The sequence below is a fragment of the Podarcis filfolensis genome, assembly GCF_964270895.1.
Source record: "Podarcis filfolensis genome assembly, chromosome: 11".
Lineage (NCBI taxonomy): Eukaryota > Metazoa > Chordata > Lepidosauria > Squamata > Lacertidae > Podarcis > Podarcis filfolensis.
Window position 1 is genome coordinate 10,030,567 of NC_139613.1, and position 16,578 is coordinate 10,047,144.

The window sequence follows — 16,578 nt, forward strand, 5'->3', positions numbered from 1 at the left end:
ACATTAAGAGAACTGGGCTTACAAATCATTAAATATTTTTGGGGGGGGCTCTAAGAGAACTATTTCCCCACCCACCCCCACAAATACACATAAGTAAGAGTCTCTGGGTTTTAATTGGATCCTGTAGTCAGCAAGAAGGAAAGAGTTCTATGTGGCTGAATGCATGCATTACAAATCCCTCCCTGGCTGACATTATGGGCGAACATTGGACATGATTTGGGGAACCATTTTGATGTGGCAGCAAGAATGCAAAGTCGCCACCAGTTGATTGGCCATTGTGCTTCTGCCATATGGTGCAACTGTGGCGCCTTTGGCAACACCCACATGTTCAGAAGAGCAGGAGACTTCTATAGGAAAGCTTTTCTGGCTGTTTTTGCAGCTCAGGATTCCCGTTCCTCCTTCAGTGAAAAGCTGTTACTATGTTCGAAGTCATAAGAGCTAAACAAAATCTCCACCTTCGGAGAAGGAGGCCTCTGGGCGCCAGGTGTTGGGCATGGCTGCTGCTTCCATGCCCAGTTTGTGGGCCTCCCAAAGGCATTGAGCTGCCCATGGTTAGAAACAGCATGATAGCTCAGTTGGTTAGAGCATGGTGCTGGTAACGCCAAGGTTGCAGATTCGATCCCTGTAGAGGACATTCCTGCATTGCAGGGGGTTGGACTAGAAGACCCTTGGCCAACTCTATGCTGGACAATCCAGCGGGGCTCTCCGTATGCCATGTGATGCTTCATTGCATCACTTCTGTGTCAATAACAGTCAGTGTGAATGAGCAGATTCATGGGAGAGTTGAACCAAGCTCCCTATGACCAAAATACCTTCCGCAAACCTAGGTCTGGTGGTAAACTGCAGAACTTTAAAAAAGCAAAGTATCTGGGACTAATCACTGCTGCTGCTCTTGCTATTCCTCCTACCCTGGTTCCATTCCCCACTGTCTAGACCAGTGTTTCCCAACCTTGGGCCTCCAGCTGTTTTTGGACTACAACTCCCATCAACCTTAGCTAGCAAGACCAGTGGTCAGGGATGATGGGAATTGTAGTCCGAAAACAGCTGGAGGCCCAAGGTTGGGAAACACTGGTCTAGACCATAGCTGTCAACTTTTCCCTTTTCTTGCAAGGAATCCTATTCGGAATAAGGGAATCTCCCTTTTAAAAAGGGAAATGTTGACAGCTATGGTCTAGACCAGTGTTTCCTCAAGCCTGGGTCTCCAGCTGCTTTGGGACTACAATTCCCATCATCCCTGACCACTGGTCTTGCTAGCTAGGGATGATGGGAGTTATAGTCCAAAAACCGCTGGAGACCCACTAAGTTTGGGGAAACACTGGTCTAGATTATTCCAGAATCGGGCCAATCAAATCATGTTGTGGTAAAGGAACTGGCTGAAGACACAAAACTACAGCACAACGTGTCACCTTGCATATCCCGTAACTGATTTATCCTCACCCCCACCCTGCAGCCTGGCTGCAGCCTTCAGGTCGTGAACACAGTCATTCAGTTTAAGCCAACGGCAAATCAATGGCAGATAACATAATACCAAAGACCTGCTAATCAGCCGCAGACATCTTTCGTGATGTCAAATGTGGGTAAGCAGGGCTGACAGCGAGGGATCGCACAGACTAACCCGCTGCGTACATCATCCTGTTCTTAAAAGCCAATCCCTAAGCTTTGTTTCATATAATAAATTTTCCTCTCGTCTTGGAGGGAGGGAGGAAGACATAAAAGGAGAGTTAAGCATAGCTCCATCCAGACTGGGGAGGTAGGGCAAGATCATCTGCTATAATTTACGGGCCTTATTTAAGCCTATAGCCAGATCGCTGGTCATAAATGCTCAAGGATGCAGACGTCAGATGAGCTATAAATCTGATTGAATTGCAGTTAGACTGTGGTTTGTGGTAGCAGGGGTGGAGACCGGAAGTCTTGCATTTGTTAGCAAAAAAATGCAGTGGGGTGGAGGGGGGGAAAGGGGTGGGGTGGGGAAGCCGCTTCCCTCTCTTTCTCAACTCTGCCTCTATTGCTAAACAGGGTAAAGGAGGCAACCAGGGTGCTGGAGGGGAGCCTTGACTCCAAATCCCTCTTTCAAAGTGCTAGGCAACTTGCAGAGAGCATCATTGCTGTTCTGATTACCCAGAAATTCCATAATGCTATTTACAGACGTACGAAGGCCTGGGAACTATTAACCCTATGCAAAGTTTCCTTTTAATAAAAGGGGCAGAAAATAGGGAACAGGGGTGGGGAGAGCAGCCCAGGGGGGTGTCTCACAACTTAAGAATATCTCCACCAGAGTCCTCACGAACCTGCCATAACATCCCTGGGTGTTAAAACAGCAGTCAGGAGCATGTGAACATTTTGCTCCAAAATCACCCTCTACCACAGTTCAGTGTGGCATTTGCACCTTGCTTATTTTCCCTGATCAATCCTACGCACACTGAACTCAAAGCCCCGTACAGGTGAGCCCTGGTGAAAATGCAGAGTATCTATGTCAATGGCACAGTTCAGAGAAAAGGTGTTCAGTTCAGAGAAAGGTGTGGCAAATCCACAGGTTGCTTAGATGCATGGACTACCGAGAAAATGTGTGCACCAAATTGAATCGGGTGTCCCAGCTCCATGAATGCTGTGAAGTGGGTTGCCAGTTCAGGGTGATAACCCAGTTGTGCAGCCTCCCTAGGTGCAAACTCAAGTCTACCATCACCAATGCTTACAGTGCCGTGCACATAGAAGCCTGTGGCCCCATAGCCACAGTGCAGAAGCAAGCCGAGAATACTATAAAACAGAATTTATGCCCTAATCAAATATTTCGGATCTATGGTGCTTTGCAGTTTTCACCCTGGAGGCCAGCAACATTTAAAAATAAATAAGGGTGGCGCGAGGAAGACCTGCCTCAGACATCAACATCAGCAGAGTTGACGCTTCTCCTCGGTTGTGGCTCCCACGTTGCCAAGAAAACCAAACCATGGAGGCAAACCAAACCATGAGAGGCAGGAAAGAGCTGCTAGAATGGACCAATGGCCAGACTCTGAATGCAGCAGCATCCTATATTCCTCTCGACTATTTCCCGGGAAGGATCCCTGCGAAACCAAGTTTCCCTACAATGAGCTGGCGACGTCGGGGGAGTGCTTTTCAAGCTGGCAGCTACGCCATCGAGGAAACCTATTGACGGAGCCAAAAGCACATCATTCCGCAGCTCCATTTTCTGCGCCCACTTCCAACTCCTTAAAGCCAGCCCTCCCCTGATCTGAGAGCGGTCTATTCAGTTTGCAATGCTTTAAAAAAAAAACCCAACAACCACATTTAGAGGGAGGGAACAGTGTTGTGCAATTTCCTCCTTTAAATGCCGGCTAGGAAAATATTTCCTTGGTAGCTTGAGGCAGCTTCTATTTATAAAAAAAAAAGAAAGAGAGGGGAGGCAGTGTTTTGGGAATTAGAAAGATAAAATTTACAACCCATCCCTGGGGACCAGGGGGCGGAAGACCCTCTCCCTTAAACCGCTCGGGCCTGTGGGATGGGCTGCCCATATTTTTGAGGTAGGCCTTGATTTTGTCTTTCAGCTCTTTGCCCACCCACCCCCCACCCGGCCGCCTCCAACAGTCCCCTTTTCTGTGCCTCACAATTCTTTGTTTCAATAAAACTATCCCACTGAAACCTGGCACCGAAAATGTGGGGGGAGAGAAGCCGAGTTAAGGGGAGGGGGTTGAAAAGGGCTGGAGGGATAGGCGAAGAACACTCATATCAAATTACCTTTAACCTAAACTCTCCAGAACTACTTCCAATGTAGTCGTCGGTGCAGAATAACAAAGGGGATGTATATTTCTTTTTATACAGAAATAAAAAAATAGAAAAGGTACAGAACTATTTCCCAGGTTAAAGGGGGGTTGGGGTTTTGAGAACGCTTTCATGAAAGGAAAAAGCGAAGCGAGAAGCAAAGGCAGAGAATGTCTGTGTGTGAACATCTCTATCTGTGTATCTGTGTAGAAGGACCTTTCTTTCTGTAGCTCCCCTATTACATGAAATAAAATCCCTCAGATGGCATTCTTTCCCTTTCATCTCCTTGGCCCCGCCAGTCCACCCAGCAATTTTCAGACAGACGTCAGTTAAAGAGAAGTTTTCAGATTATGTTAATTGCTGAGCCTAGATAAATTGCAGGCTCCTCTCTCTCGCTCTAGTGTTTGTGTGTGCCAGACAGAGAGACTTCTCCATTTATATGTCCCTTACAGCTAAGAACTCACCACACAGGCAGGTTTCAGTGACCTCCTTGAACGCCAAATTTCCTACATGGGTGGCGGGCGTAAATGCATGCGCGCACACACACACCAAACGGTGATGTGGAGCTACTGGATGGGTGCATTATGATCCTTGACCAAGCGTTAACTTCCGCCCAATGTGAATGGCCACTTGCACTGCCATCTCGAGCGGCAAGGAGACTCTCAAGATCGTGGGTAGGAAAACTAAGGCCCGGGGGCCGGATCCGGCCCAATTGCCTTCTCAATCCGGCCCGCAAACGGTCCGGGAATCAGCGTATTTTTACATGAGTAGAATGCATGCTTTTATTTAAAATGCATCTATGGGTTATTTGTGGGGTATAGGAATTTGTTTATTCATTTATTTTTTTCAAAATATAGTCTGGCCCCCCACAAGATCTGAGGGACAGTGGACTGGTCCCCTGCTGAAAAAGTTTGCTGACCCCTGCTCAAGATCATGCACACTCCAAGATTTTAGATGAGGTGTGCCTCCAAGACTGTTGCTATTTTGCAGGAGGGATTCAAGCACACACGATAAATTTAGGTTTGTGCAACTGAAAAGGATTAATATACAGTGGCGTAGCGTGGGGGGTGCAGGGGGGCCGGCCGCACCGGGCGCAACATCTGGGGGTTAGGGGGCGCAAATCCATGGGTTAGGGGGCGCAAATTACTTGCCTTGCCCCGGGTGCTGACAACCCACACTACGCCACTGTTAAGATATACTCTGGGTGCCCTAAGATCGATAAATCCACTTCAAAAGGGAACCTTTTTTTTCCTTTTTTTGCAGTTAGGAAACTGGCAAGCGTTGCTAAAGTGTGAAGCGGATTAAGCACAAACATCAAATTGTCACGTGCAATTTCATTGCCTGCCTTTGCATTGTTTCTCAGGCTGGTTTGTCGCTGGGAGCTCTAAGCATCCACAAACAGACCAAAGGAATCTTACCAGCAGTCAGTTATCGTGAGTTGCAGCTACTTGGGTGCACATCATCATGCAGACCAAGTGAGGCCAACCAGGGCTGCAGATCGAAGACTCGCTGGCTGCTCATTGTCATGCAATGCGCCTTTATCTCTGCAATTCTCGCTTCCCCAGTTGCAGTTCACTGTAAAATGGGACTTAGCACTGGAACAGCCAGCCGTAGTTCCAGCTGTCCCTGGGGAGCCAACCGTGCAGATGGTCTCATTATTCAGTGCCATGGTTGGGCAATTCGTTCAGAACCAAAGGCCAGATTAGTAATATATCATGAGATAAGAGAATCAAAGCTCATTTGCATTTTCAGCTGCATGCAATTAGCGTAATTTGCTTATCATTTTCATGAATGAGGCAGGTGACAAGCTACTGTTTGCCCGTTCGTGCTGCATTCAATCTGCGGCAGAGTCTTATTAGTTCTGAGATTGCCAGCATCAAGGGTAAAAAACCCCACTTCCTCACCTTTGCAACCCATTTGACAGACATACCCATGCACGCACAACAATCTTAAGAAGAAGAAGAAGAAGAGTTTGGATTTGATATCCCGCTTTATCACTACCCTAAGGAGTCTCGAAGCGGCAAACAATATCGTTTTCCCTTCCTCCCCCACAACAAACACTCTGTGAGGTGAGTGGGGCTGAGAGACTTCAGAGAAGTGTGACTGGCCCAAGGTCACCCAGCAGCTGCATGTGGAGGAGCGGGGAAGCGAACCCGGTTCCCCAGATTACGAGTCTACCGCTCTTAACCACTACACCACACTGGCTCTCTTAAGATGGGATGCATGCCTTTAAACATTTTTTAATATGTTTATTAATTTAAATCTTCACCATTTTACTTAAACAGAAAAGAACATCCATTAAAAAGAGTTGTGAAACTGCTCTGCAGATGAGATGGAGAAGTGACGTCACAAGTGCTCGCCAGTCAGTGCTCTGCATAGCCACCTTTTAAAATGGAAAGAAACATTTCCTCTTGAAGCCAATCCTGGACAGGAAATTGTTCTTGTACATACAACAGGAGTTGTACACTTCCACAGTGGTGTATTCAAACAATGCGCGTCCACAGCAGCCTTGAGATTATCAAGACCAGTTAAGCGTCCCAAAACTGTGATCAGGTGTCCTAACCTAAGATGTCAATATGCGCCCCAGGCTTACTTCTGCACTCACTGCAAGAGGTTAAAGAATAAGCATTCACAATATTAAGAGACTGAAAACAAATGGAAGAAATAGAGAAAAATTAATTTTTCTAGAAGTTACCAACAGAGTAAAAACATATATAATTTCTGTGGGTCCACTGTATCTATAGCTAGCCATAAAAGTATAGAACTCTATGATAATAAAGGTATCTCGGAGAGTACAGACACCCCATCCTGGTGTGTTTTGGACTACAACTCCCATCAGTCCTACCCAGCATGGCTAATTGTTGGGGCTGATGGGTGTTGTAGTACGAAGCATCTGGAAGACATTAGGTCTGGAGAAGGCTGAGGTTGTACTGCATCCCTGAATTTACTCCCTTGTAGCTGTAGTAAAGAATTCCCAACTAAATCACCATGAACAGATTCAAAGAGATTTCTGGTTGCAGTTAATTATTAATATAATTATAGATAGGTTTTGAAATGCTAATATATGCCTCCAGAGACCCCACCCCAAGTTAATAATAATAATAAATAGATGTGCAGAACACTTCTGGATCCAGTTTTGGGCTCAGCACATCAAGCAAAAAGTTGGTGAGCAAATGGCAGTCAAGGGAAAGTGTGAATAGAGATGTCACGTGAGAAAAAGCTGAAGCAATGCCTAGCCCACAGAGGCAATGTCTAGGAATCTCTTAGTAAATATAGTATTGCAGATGCACCTAGATAACATAATGCAAACTAAGAATAAAAGGACAAGGCTTACGTTATCAGGAACGCTACACAGCCAAGCTGGCTTAAAGGGAATGAACTGATGGAAATAACTTCCGAGCCACTTTTACTTCCCTAACCAAGTCTTCCTTCTGCAACTGAGAGATGGCCAAAGGCATCCCTCCAGTAACTAGTACAAGGGAGATTCACAAAAACCTAAAAAAAAACCACAGGATGTGCAACCACAAGGCTAGCTATCCCAGCAACAGACACTAAAACTGTTTAGATTCAGGTAGTTAGCCGTGTTGGTCTGACGCAGTTGAAATATATATTAAAAAATTGTCCAGTAGCACCTTAGAGACCAACTAAGTTTGTTCTTGGTATAAGCTTTTGTGTATCTGAAGAAGTGTGCATGCACACGAAAGCTTATACCAAGAACAAACTTAGTTGGGTCTCTAAGGTGCTACTGGACATTTTTTTATATATTAAAACTGTTTAGACACTAAAGCTGTTGTTGGACTACAACTCCCATCATCCCTAGCTAGCAGGACCAATGGACAGGAGTGATGGGAACTGTAGTCCAAAAACAGTCGGGAGTCCCAAGTTTGGGCAGCGCTGCACTAAAATATTGGGTCTGGTTCTGCTGCGCCTCAGACACGCAAAAGGCAGCAAAATGTCTCAGGGCTGCCCAAGTTCTCCCCAAGGTTCAGTGCAACATAAGGGAGAGGCTCTGCCATCCCACCAGACACCTGAAGTCAGTCCTTGCAATTCCCAAGGCATGGAAGGAAGAAAAGATGGCGTGCTGGTAAGTGCATTTGTGGATCCTTGCATCACATCCGCATGTAAATTGCAAGCTCATTTCATACAGTTCAATATAATGACATTTCCCTGTTGCATTCACCATTCTGTCCGGCTCCTAGGTATGCCAACAGAGAACAGAACAATATATGCCCCCAGGAGATCAAGTTCTTCAGTTTAGAAGGGCCTGTGTATTAAACTAATGCCACCATCAGTGACAAGTTCAGGACATTTCCCAGCTGCCGTCCATCTTACTCCTCACAGCCTGCTTAGATGAAATATTGCCACTGTTTGGAACCACTGCTGAGCAGAAAGCAAGGAGGGCTACCAAAGGACCGCTGCTCATTCACTTTCCTGTGGACCACATAGCCCTGATTCTTGCTCAAAATGCTGTACAGTACTAGAATCCTTGTGGTCTAATATGTTCTAAGTCTAGGTTTACTAAGCAAAGGATCTCTTAACAGTTATTGAATAACTAAGCTAGAGCATAACTTGCACTCTCTTCTAAGAGTCGTTCCACGTAAGAAATGCCTTCTAGGATTGAACATGGACCATCTGAATACAGTGGTACCTCGGGTTATGTACTTAATTTATTCCGGAGGTCAGTTCTTAACCTGAAACTGTTCTTAACCTGAAGCACCACTTTAGCTAATGGGGCCTCCTGCTGCTGCCGCGCCATCACCACGCGATTTCTGTTCTCATCCTGAAGCAAAGTTCTTAACCCGAGGTAATATTTCTGGGTTAGTGGAGTCTGTAACCTGAAGCATCTGTAACCTGAAGTGTATGTAACCCGAGGTACCACTGTACTACCACTAATTGTACAAAACTGCTGGATCTCTAGGCTGCAAAGACCCAACCCGGCAGTGATGTTACAAATATTTAAGGGAGTTCTTAATCTGTGGATTAGACAAAGTGGGACGCACTGTGGTCTAAACCACAGAGCCTATGGCTTGCCGATCAGAAGGCTGGTGGTTCGAATCCCCGCAATGGGGTGAGCTCCCGTTGCTTGGTCCCTGCTCCTGCCAACCTTGCAGTTTGAAAGCACGTCAAAGTGCAAGTAGATAAATAGGTACCACTCTGGTGGGAAGGTAAAACTGCATTTCCGTGCACTGCTCTGGTTCGCCAGAAGCGGCTTAGTCATGCTGGCCACATGACCCGGAAGCTCCCTTGGCCAGTAAAGCGAGATGAGCGCTGCAACTCCAGAGTCGTCTGTGACTGGACCTAACGGTCAAGGGTCCCTTTACCTTTACCTATTGACAAAGCACACCATCTCTTTAGGAGCCATTACACTCCACAGCGTCAATGGGTGCTTATGGGGCCTTTAATCCCCAGAACAGAGCATAAATTTGTGTCTGTGGCTAATTAGGCAGTTATTACTCTAAGTAACCCTACAAGCTAAAGCATATGAAGTTTCTGAAAATGATCCCCATCCTTTTTTAGTTTCTGCTGACGTAATGTTCATGCTCTCTTCAGACCATGCTTGGACACACCATCAAATGGAATAAAGGTATTCCATATATAACAATGGAAATGTGGATCAAAATTTGGCTTCTGGAGGGAGCGAGACTCTACTTGCTTAGAGCAAGCTCCAAGTTGTTAAGTCATAGCATTTTAGCGTTGGAAGGGACCGCACAAGGTCATCCATTCCAGCCCCCTTGCTCAATGCCGGCTCTACAAAGCAGGATGTGATTGCAGCAACACTGATGGCCTACTCTTTGCTTAAATATTTCCAGCGATGGAGATCCCATCACCTCCCAAGACAGCCAGTTCCACTATCAAACAACCTTTCTTGTTCAGAAGTGTCTCCCGTTTCACTGAAACATCCCTCCCTACAATTTCTCTGTAGAGAGCAGTTTGGGAACATGTATACACACCTGTTTAACGACTTCCATTCCCCCAAGCCACCCAGATGATGATGATGATGATTAATTACATTCATACATTCATGCATAATTTCCAAGGATCTCAAGGTGGTGTACACGATTCTCCACCTCCCCATTTCATCCTCACAATCCCATGATCTCCTGACCACCTGAATGGATGGTGCATTCAAGTTAGTGGTTTACGTAACTCCAAAAATGTGTGATTTATGAACCTCCAGGCTAAATATGGACTTCTAAGTCTACTTGAAACCACCATCCTCTCTTATCCTTGGGTGGGGACTGCCACTTGTAACTTGTGAATGACATTCCAATTGATGGATCTCAACCTCCTACTTGACACGACGCAACGTTTCACATGAAAGTGTGTGTTCTCCCACACCGTATTCAACCCACTTTAGGGGGGGGGTCGCCCTAGACAATTTTCAAGTAATGCTGAAGTAGCCCACCCACCACCCAAAATAATCAGCTTTGAGGAATAATGTCTAAGTGGTGCTCTCCTCCAATCTCTCTTCCCCAGCTAAAGAATAATGAGTGTGCATGTGTTGCATTTAGACATTGCATCAGTGTCAGAAGCATCCATATGCAGCACAATGGAAGCGCATGCAATGTAGAAAATACCAAGTTAGATGCGCCAATGACCTGACTCCCTCACCACACCTTAAAGGTACCCATATCACCAAATGTGTGAATGGTGCCATGGGCTGCAAGAACGTAACGCACGCCCCTGCCCCGTCCAAAATTAGTGTGTCCTATCGTTAGAGAGGGATCACAGAGCAGAAAGACCTACATTTCCTAGCATTTTAAAAGGGGTCTTTGGAAAGCAAACATACATTGATTCATAAATGCTTCATTAGTCACTGCCGCTGTCTAATTATGACAAGTAATCAATTACGATTGCTACGAAACGATCCGAAGAGGAAGAAGACGAAAGATGGAGCGGTGCCGGGGGTGGGGGGGAGGAATTCCTTTTTAAAGCCTAATTGTATTTTCTTTTAAAAGCCAGCAGGCAGAAGCCACCGAGTCCTCGAATGAGTATGCTTTATAGCTAGGGGAAAACACACACACACACAGACACACACACACAAGCCAAGGAGGCTTGGCCTGGCTGTCTCTGGTGGTTAGACTAAAGCCAGCTGACTCCATCCTCCTCTGTCCCAGGCAACAGGCCTCATCAGCCATGCAAATTATAGAGTTCTGTGGTGTCTGAAGGCAGAGTTTCTACTTAGCTCAGAAGAAAAAGGAGTCTTAGAAGGGCGGGGATCGAGAAACTCAGCCAAATCCATTCATAATATTTACAGTAAATGGCCCTCTTTGCTGTTGTTTGCTATGAAGCCCAGCCTAATTATTTTTGAAGTTTTAATTTCAGAAACCTTATTTCCTCCTTGGTGTCTCTTCTCTCCTTCTACTTAAATATCCCCCAAAGCTCTCTTCTTGTTGTCCCCCCCCCCTTTCCCCTCCCTCTCTGGCTCCAGAAAGGAGTCATTATTGTTAAAAAATCTCAACTGCATTTTTGGGGAGAGTGCACCGGTTTTGTTTATCCTCACAGCAACCCTGTGAGGTAGGCTAGGCTGACCCAGAGAGTGGGGAGGCAGGAAAAGCACAACATACTATTCAGTCTCATCGTACTGGCCCAAAACGTTCTGCCTTTTCACCCTGTGCTGCAGCAAAACTGCTGTGAAACCTCTGGCATTACAGGTCTTGCTAACCCCCTCAAGCTCCCATCATCCTTGACCAATGGCCATGTTGGCTTAGACTGGTCATGCTCAGGATCTGTCAGTATAATACCTTGACCAAATGAGAATCCAGCAAGCATAAAGACCGCCTAGGTGCTAGCAAGAACCAACGTGTAACCCCAATCCCCGTATAAAAGGACGTCCGCATCTATTTCAAAACAGCTTCACAAATTAATAATAACCCTCTCCAGCGCCAGCGTCGAGGCAGATTCTCCTGTATAAATCCAAGTATCTTCTGTATTGATTGAAAAATAGGGCGCTTTTTGTTCAAAACTCATGTTATATAAACAATAGTGGGAGTATTAAACCAATTTTGTATTCTCCCCCCACCCTATAGCAGCATAGTCTTCTCTCTCCTCGTTCACAAACACTTAAATAAGTGTCATCTCCTTTTTCACACGGAGAGCCAATTCACGTCCTACACTGAATGGGTTATGGCAGTGATGGCCAAACTTGGCCCTCCAGCTGTTTTGGGGACTAGAGTTCCCATCATCCCTGACCACTGGTCCGGTTAGCTAGGGATGATGGGAGTCGTAGTCCCAAAACAGCTGGAGGGCCAAGTTTGGCCATCACTGTGTTCTGGGGAGGTCTACTTTTGTGACCAGTGTGGCATCTGAACCAAAAAAAACCCCTGGAATATCTACATCTGATTTCACTGAAACTGACCGCCCATCTGGAGTGGTTCTTTCTGTTTTGCATGTGATAGGTTGTTAAAGAAACTTTGCAAATGCCAAAACAACAACAACAACAACAGCATCATTAAATATAAGCCAGTGCTGTACAGTACAGTATACCAATTTGACACTAAACACTCCAGCAGCATTTGGAGTTTTTGCCTTTTTTCGTCCTCTGCTGAATGCCTGGTTACATTCCGTGCAAATCCACTATACCTTCTGCAAATCGACTAATGGGAGAGAGAGGGAGAAAGAGAGGAGGCAGAAGAAAGGAACCCCTTCTCAGCGGCAACACACGGATCAAATGTTCTCAGCCTGCAAAAAGCGAAACTTTAGGCATCTTTTTTTTTTTTTAGCCAAAAGGCTAAAGCAGTTATTTTCCTAGAGAGTGAAAGAAAATGTTCCTTAAGCATAAACATAAGCAGCAAATATATATATATATATGAGTTTGGAAACAAAAAGTTCTTTTCATGCTCCCTCCGTTCTCATCCAGCCCAGATCCTCCCCCCCCCCAATAACAATTATGAAAACTGTTTAGATGGGGGGGGGGGGAGAGGTTTGGCATGTTGAACGTTTACTGCATTCCAGCCAATAAATTCCATTCCCGGATCCGATGGAAGAAAAGCGCCAGCCTTCCTCCTTCCCCCTTTTCGCTTCTTCCCCCCCTCCTCCCCCCCTGGCTTTCATTCCCTTCTGCCTTTCTTTACAACCTAATACCCTGTCGACTCAGGGCCAGGGCCTACTTAGGGGGGAAAACAACACAGAGCGCCAGACTGGAGACAGCATGCAGACTGAAAAAGTTAATCATTACTTCTGTCTGCCTTCATAATCTAATCACTTCTGTGCCTAAGCGCAGGCAACAAAAGCTCTCTCTCTCTTTCACAGAGCCAACTCTACAAAACCATTGCCTAGCAGTCCTGCCTCCCTCTCCCTCCCTGCCCCCAACTCTCCAGATAGAAACCCAAGTGACCCCCAAAGTCAAGAATGAAAGCTAATAGCCAAAAGCAACAGAGAAGGCTATTTAGACTAGCTCCGCATGCTGCTTATCTGGACACACACCCTGCAAAAAAATAAAAATAAAGCCCTCTCCCTTCGCCCGGCCACCCACCTCCTCTGTCTCCTACCTTTCTTAGATAATTAATAACACTTAACAATTAAGATAGTACATTACGTTGATGAAGCTAATCAATCTTCCCAACATTCCTGGGAAGCAGGCTGCAGAAGGGAGAGGGGGAATTCCTTTTTTTAAAATAAGAAACAACCTTCAGTTTTAAAAGTTAAGAGGGAGTTTGCGTGCGTAGCAGCAATTCACTGTGTGAACTAGCAGAGGAGCAGGGAACTTTTAAAAGAGTCTGCAGCAGCAACAGAGTCTCTTGCTTCTTGTGCACTTGCTTGAACTGCTGCTGCTGGAGCTGTTTCGTCCCCTGACCTAGTTTGCCACGCCAGGCTAGACTAGGAGAGAGGGAGGGAGGGAGAGAACGATCAGGAACTGCTGTCCCTACAAAGTGGGTTAAACCCCCAGCAGTCTGAGCTACAGTGACAAAGTCAGGTTCTGTCTAGACTGCAGTATCTGTACTATATTCAGGTCAAGTTGCCACTAAGGCCTTTTCTTACTGGCTTGGTTGCTACAGAAAGGGGCTCGCAAGCATAGGATAGCCAGCATCAAACCTGTGTTGTAGTAGTAGTAGTAGTAGTAGTAGTAGTAGTAGTAGTAGTAGTAATAATAATAATAATAATAATAATAATAATAATAATAATAATAATTTATTTATACCCCACCCATCTGGCTGGGCTTCCCCAGCCACTCTGGACGGCTTCCAACAAAAATATTAAAATGCAGTAATGCATCAAACATTAAAAGCTTCCCTAAAGAGGGCTGCCTTCAGATGTCTTCTAAAAGTCTGATAGTTGTTTATTTCCTTGACATCTGATGGGAGGGCGTTCCATAGGGCGGGCGCCACTACCAAGAAGGCCCTCTGCCTGGTTCCCTGTAACCTCACTTCTCGCAGTGAGGGAACCACCAGAAGGCCCTTGGTGCTGGACCTCAGTGTCCGGGCTGAACGATGGGGGTGGAGACGCTCCTTCAGGTATACTGGACCAAGGCCGTTTAGGGATTTAAAGGTCAACACCAACACTTTGAATTGTGCTTGCAAATAGCGACATTTCTTAGTCTCCATTTCCCATCAGCGAACTAGCTATGTAGACTTTCTATACAGGGGGCATGCCCAAGGAAGCAAACAATATAAAATCCGAAGGGCGGTTTTCAAAATCAATCAAACACACACACACACACACACAATGCAGGCACAATGGCAGACAAAATACAGTAGAACGGAGCTGGAAGAGGTACAAAAGAGGGATGCCAGGGACTTTTGATTTAAGTGAGAGAGAAAATATGGCAACCTGGAGGAGACACTTGGCAATGGAATTGTGGTGGGGATGGAACAGGTTGGAAAAATTACATGGACTCAAATGTTTTCCAGTGAAGCAAATGGGCACATGGTTTATGACCAAGCAATTCCTTGCACAATGGATAATTAGCCAATGGAATTCATTGCCACAGGATACTGAGATGGGATCTAACATAAAATGTTTTTTTAAAAAAAGTGATACGGAAGATAGGCCTGCTGATTGGTTCTGATCATGGTTTTCAGAAACGCATGCTCTTATGTTCAGAGATGGCATGCTTCAAACTACCAGAGCATAAAACAGAACCACAGTCTACCTGTGAGCTTTCCTGGAGCATCTAGCTAGTTACCTTGACATCATTTGTCTTCTTGCGACCAAGTGAATTCTGGCACCTCTGCTCTTTGTATCAACCGCCAATGTGGTTCACACAGATCAGAGTTTTTACTCAAAGCTGCTTTCCATCTAACAATAATACTTAACAATAGTATTTCTCTTTGAAATGGTCAAAACACTTCACATGTGTTACCTACTTGTGATCCTGACAACAATCCGGTCAGGTGAGTCTTATTAACCACCATTTTGCCAATGGCCTGACTCTATCTATTAGAAATAACAAGCAGTATGGGACTTATTTTTTTATAGGGCTTACTTCTGAATAGACAAGTATACTTGCAGCATAAACATCCAGGAATTTCGATGTGCAATCTTTCACAGGCATGCTCATCAGCAAAGGCTCTGTATAATGAAGTCCACTAATGCTTCAAAGTGAGAGACGATGTTTACCCCATTAGGGTGTAAAGAAACAAACATGAACAACTGTGGGACCTCTATGCTTTTTGATTTAAGCACGTGATGTTCTGCAAAAAGGCTAAAAGCCCCAGCCTGGTTTCCAAATGAATGCAAGTGACCATCTGAGCTCTGATGACATAGATCTAAGTTACTTTCCCAAAGCTATCATCACTTACAGACCATTCACACTTTATGAAGCAAGCACATCTACTCCCTATATATGGTGGAATCTGCAAAGAGTCAATGAGAACGCCCAATGTATGTCTAAAAGTATACAAACTTATACCTTCCCTTTGCACCATTTGCCTTTTCAGAAACTAGTGTCCACTCCTGGTGGCAAATGTACCTGACTGGATTTGTGCACCATGGTTAACTGTGAGCGCCCAGATGGCTCCCACTTCCCTCAGCACCAGTAGGAGCAAAAAAACCCACAACTCCTGGTTTAGTGTTACACCTGAAACCCAGGATTGTGGTTTGTTTCGCTCCAAACAAACCATGATGTAGAGCCAAGGTCTGTTCTTTGCTTACCAACAGTGATCTGTTTGAACTGCAGCAAACCACAACCCTGGTTTGGATGTAATGTTAAGCCAGAGATCATGGTTTGCCACTTCTGCTTGAGCTGGGGGGGAAGTGATGAAGGAATGATCTCAGTGCTCACAGTAACCTGTAAACTATTCTATGATCACTGCAAATCAGCCCTTAGTTGATTTGTGATTTCGAAGGTGGTGCTGAAGGCATCAAACATGCCCATCAAATTGAAATCAACAACAGAATGAGACAATTTCCAAGGCACACAAGACCAAAGCAATTTTCTAACTCTGTGGTGTGTTTGGTTATGGATGCAAACCTAATGAATGGAAGAACTTTTAAGAATACCCATGCTGACTCAGACTAATGGTTCATTTATCTCACCATTCTGTCTTTTGACAGTTACCAGCCATTTATCAAAGATGCTCACGAGTAGGACATGATTGCAACATCTATATCCCCAGTTTTCAGATCATCTACCTTCAGGAAACCCTTTCTGCACAATCTTTTCTGCCATGGAACCCCACACTGCCAAAGGATTCTAGAAAGATACAGATTTTTGATTATATCACAAGCTTTTCATGTGGATTTTGTAGTTTACTTTTGTTGTTGTGCCAAGATTGTATGTTAAACTCATAAATGTTATATATAATTAGAACTAGACCACTGGCTTGAGTTTTAGCATGCCAATAGCAACAGGTTCATAAGGGGTTGGGCTAGTGTCTCTATTTA

At 45.2% G+C, this 16,578-nt stretch overlaps 1 protein-coding gene across 2 annotated transcripts in view; it reads right to left on the minus strand.

The window, feature by feature from the left end:
* Positions 1-16,578, minus strand: part of SMAD7 (SMAD family member 7) — a 107,547-nt gene that overhangs the window by 2,989 nt on the left and 87,980 nt on the right. The window lies entirely within an intron of this gene.